At 36.2% G+C, this 4,992-nt stretch overlaps 1 pseudogene; it reads left to right on the plus strand.

The window, feature by feature from the left end:
* LOC102198052 (class I histocompatibility antigen, F10 alpha chain-like) overlaps positions 1-4,979 on the plus strand; it is a 5,536-nt pseudogene extending 557 nt beyond the window's left edge.
* The last annotated feature ends 13 nt before the right edge of the window (positions 4,980-4,992 follow it).

Genomic DNA, 4,992 nt, shown 5'->3' on the forward strand with positions numbered 1-4,992 from the left:
TGATGAGAATGTAGTGATTCTGATTTTATCATTGATATCACTTATCAGTTCAGTTCCTTATCGATTCTCATGGGTTCTCAAAGATATTCCAGTCATACAAATTCATTGCAGGCTGTGTGGTGAACTGTTTGTGCATGTTCGAGGTATTTGACCTATTTGTTGTGATCAGAGTTGTGGTTGTTATTTAAAAAGTATGTATTACACATATTACACAGTAATGCAGTACATTATTTAATTACTCACAGAAGTAATTTGTTATACTACTTGTTACAGTCCATTCGTGTTACTCTGTAAAATGTTCTGAAACACTCTGTCATATAATAATCAGTTAATAGTATAAACCTATAGGTTACAGTCACACACACCAACACAAATCACTATCCTAATGACAACACACATGTGATCTTTGTCTTAGTAATTTGGGCATGAACACAAAGCAAAGATGAAAACCAGCACACAGCGACTTCAAAGTGATCGTCACGGTGATTCTGCTAAAGATGAACAGGTAGAAAACGGGGCTGCAGTCTGACTGCTCACCAGTTTGTTAACTGTTGAAGTTCAGGGTCTGGCTGAGTTCTGCGTTCAGCTTTAACATCTTGGACAGCTTAGCGTTAGCATGCTGTTTGGCTAGCTTAGCATTAGCATGGTGTCCATGCAGATGCTTGCAAAGAGCTGAAATTGTGTTAGCAGCATAATGCAGTTGTTTCTGTCCTGGAGGCAGTTTGCACTTTACCATCACACACGTCCTTTTGTGCAAAAAAAAAAAGAAAAAGAAAAGAGATTGTCCATATCCATTCTGCAGGCTGCCATTTTCTTCCTCCTACAGACTGAAATCAGCTGATTGTAGCACAAGTGCAAATGAAACCAACAGGCAGGATCAATAGGCAAGCTGACCAACAAATCCAAACTGGATTACTGGGAACCAGTGTTCTTGATTCCCATCCCTAAATGGCAGCAACGACTGGAATCAATCATTTGTTTGTTGCTCAGTCACATTGGAGGGATTTTGAGCACAAATGACCTCTTTAAGTATCTCAATCAGATTTAAGTCCAAACTTTGATTAGACCACTCTAAAACCTTCCTTTAGTTATTTTTTTGTTTTGTTTTAGCCATTCAGTGGTAGACTTACTGGCATGTTTTAGATCATAGGTGTCGAACTCTGGCCCGCGGGCCAAATTTGGCCCGCAGCCTAATTACATTTGGCCCGCGAAGCCATACCAAATTACTATTAGAGCTGGCCTATTGGTATTATACAGCTAATATATATATTGCTTAGTATTAAGCTTTGCTTGTTCCATATTCAGTTTTTCAGCAAAACGTGTTTGAATTCATAAGAAAAGATTCATTCTTATATCTGGAGGAATAAATATATTTCAATAAATATTAATGTTAGCCCGTGACTTTGTTCCAGTTTTGAATTTTGGCCCACTGTGTATTTGAGTTTGACACCCCTGTTTTAGATCATTGTCCACCTGTGTAACCCAAGTGTGCTTTCAGTGCACGTTCTATGTTCTATGATTGATGGGTTTGTTGTGAATTTTCACTGGTGCAGCCATAACATGAATTTGAAAATTCAGCTAAATTTTGATATTATAATGTTAACACAAAGGTGATAACAGTTAAGGGTCTCTGTGGCAGAGGTGGCAAAAGTACAGACATTCAGTACTTAAGTAGAAGTACAGATACGCGTGTTAAAAATACTCCAGTAAAAGTAAAAACGTACAGACTGTGAAATGTACTTAAAGTAAGAAAGTAAAAAAGCAGGTCTTTGGAGAACATTTCTATTTTTGTGCAAAGCTACCTGAACATTGTGTTATATTAATGTAATAATAAAATAATATTAATAAATGAAAAACAAACTTTAGTTTAAATTTTAATTCTAATAAATGCACTTAGCTTGAATGAGTCAAGTAAAAAATGAGCAGAGAAAAAGAAGAAAAATGTAAAAATATCTCTTTTCTGTTCTTACATTGTAGAGGATGACTTTGCCTCCAAGCAGGAAAAAATAGTAGAGACTGGGTTCAGCAGAGACTGGGATTTAGCAGGTGGCAAAACCCTAAAATTGGTTGTGGTGGCTGTAGGAATGCAGCTAAGATAATGATGGGAAAGAAAAAGGTTTGCTGCTGGGTTCCTTTGACCCAGACCACAGTGAATAGTCTTTATACACAGTTAATTAAAGCAAGCCCTAAAAAGTTAATTCTGTTCATCTGGAAGAAATGTTTCGTCCACGGAAAACACTGAAATAATTTCATCACCTGGCTGATTGAGTATGCATCAAAACAATTAAAGCAAACGTTAGAGTGTCCAGTTGCCAAGAACATGCTCTCTCAGAGGTGTTTTGAGTGTCTTTTGGACTAAATAGCAGCTCCAGAAACACTGATTTGATGTGCTGACTTCATAACAAGGATGTGTTTTGTTGTGTGTCTTTGATTATTCCCTACATAGGGTAGCTCAGTGCTTTTTTGTCTATATTAAAAACACTGAGGCTCTCTTAACATTGAATAAAAAGGACTGCTTCTTTACAACAGTTTGAGGGTTGCTGTCTGCTGAACAGCATCTAAAGATAGAATATCTCTCATTTACTACAGTTCTTTATCTTTCAGGTGTTCACATTTTGCAGTGGATGTACGGCTGCGAGTGGAACGAAGACACAGAAGAGGTGACTGGATTTGAGATACTTGGTTATGATGGAAGAGATTATGTTGCATTTGACCTGAAGACAGAGACATATATTGCTTCAGCACCTCAGGCTGTTATAACCAAACATAACTGGGACAGAGACAAAACTCGCATATTATACAAGAAGTACTTCCTCACACAGGAGTGTGTTGACAAACTGAAGAACTTTGTGAACTCTGGGAGGAAATCTGATGAAAACAGGTAAAATCACCAGATTTAGAGCAATGGACACAATATTCATATGACTCAATTTCTGTGTCCATAATAATGAAAAAAAACAAAAACAGTTTTATAATTTTTCTCATCACCTCTCTTCACATATTTACCACTGTGTTTTGTTTTTTACATTCATGGCTTTTTGTTCTTTGTTTTTCTACTAACTTCATCTTAGTCCTTGCTATTAAGATTCTTAGTTTCATTTCATGCTTTTATTGTCAGTTTCCATCTCTTCCTTATTACTCTGCATCGATATTTCTCTCGTGATACACTGGTGAGCTGTCCACCTCTTACACATTGACAGCTAGGATCGGCTCCAGGGTTGCAGAGCAGCTTATGTTGGATAAACTGTCATGGTCCTGGGTCTTTGACCCAGAAGGTCTTTCAGATTCTGTTTATTATTAAATGTCTTCAGTTTGATTCTTAGTCGGCTTTTTTTTTAAAGTTTTCATCTTTGTGTGTTTCTTTCATGTTTTCTACCCTGAGTTTAGTTCCAGTTTCTGTTGTGTTTATTGTTTATCGTCTTGTACTGTGTTTCTGTGAACTCTTTATTCCTTACTAATTTTTGGTGTCCTCGTTGTATTCTTAGTACTCTTTCTTTTTTTGTTCTTCTTAGGCTCTTATCAGCCTAAATAAAGAACTTGTCTGAACATTACACTTTCTAGTATGAACTTTGTGGACACACTTGGCTTCTGGCAGCCTATCTATCCATCATATCTGGGGTGTTCCTTGTCTTTTTCCCTATGACAACAGAAACAGTAATATTAAAGTACAGTTAATAAGACATAACAAACTAAAAACCTCTTTACTCTTTAGTTCCTCCCTCGGTGTCTCTCCTCCAGAAGACTCCCTCCTCTCCCATCAGCTGCCACGCTACGGGATTTTTTCCTAACGTAGCTGAGATGTTCTGGAGGAAAGATGGAGAGGAGCTTCATGAGGGTGTGCACAAAGGAGAGATCCTCCCCAACAATGATGAGACCTTCCAGATGAGTGTTGATCTGAAACTTTCATCAGTCAAACCTGAAGACTGGGAGAGGCACGAATGTGTGTTTCAGTTCAGTGGCGTCAACAAGGAGATCGTCACCAAACTGGACAAAACAAAAATCAAGACCAATACAGGTAAGACTGGATTCAAAGGGAGATTATTAATCTTTAAAAAATATATTTATCTTTCTTCTGGCCTGTTTTGTTATTCCATGTACACTGTAACCTGTCATCACCACAGTGGTTCAGTAAATGGTCACAAAAACTAATCAGCCATTTAATTACAATCTGATTTAAATAAATAATTTCAGAGTTAATGGGACAAAAGGTCAAGATCCAATAATATATTCACAGCTTTATTTTTTAATTCTCACTATGCATTTTGGGAAAATGTTATTTTTATTTTTTACATTTTAGTATTTTCACAGTATGTTTCTCACCAAGTTCACAAAGGATCCTAAACTGTGCACAGGTTACATCTGATGCTGATATTCTACATAAAGGATCAACTTTCCATGATGTTTATTTATAGCTTGTTTTCTCACAGCATGTAAAAACATAAATATATGCAGTATTGTAACACAGTTTTCACTGGGTCAGTCATTATGATGTAGCTGCTGAGAATCAAACAGTAACTGTGATTCAGTTATTCTGACTAAACTCATCCTAAAACTCATTATTCACTGATCTACACTGAGAATATATCAGGTTGTTTAAGTCCTGCAATACTTTTAAAATAATCAAAGCACTAATGTCATGTAAATGTAATGAACATAGTCTGATTACTCACTGGTCAGTGAGAGAAATATTGTAAATATTGTGGATTCAGGTCCTTCAGGGTTTCATGTTGGTGGTGTTATCAGAGGTCTTGCGGTTCTTCTCCTGGCCGTCTGTATCGGAATCTATTTCAAGTTACGAGGAAATGGTAACGAGCAAAATATATTTTTATGCTTTATGAATTATATCCATGTGAAATATTTACTTTTTTTGGTGTTAATATTCTAATAAATTAATATACTTCATGCCCTGTTCCTATGATATAAAAATCATAAATTAGGAATATTTAATAATTTAGATAGCACTTACTAATTAAATTATGTAAAATACTTATT

Source organism: Pundamilia nyererei, unplaced genomic scaffold (genome assembly GCF_000239375.1).
Source record: "Pundamilia nyererei isolate P.nyererei 1_Seehausen unplaced genomic scaffold, PunNye1.0 scaffold01056, whole genome shotgun sequence".
Lineage (NCBI taxonomy): Eukaryota > Metazoa > Chordata > Actinopteri > Cichliformes > Cichlidae > Pundamilia > Pundamilia nyererei.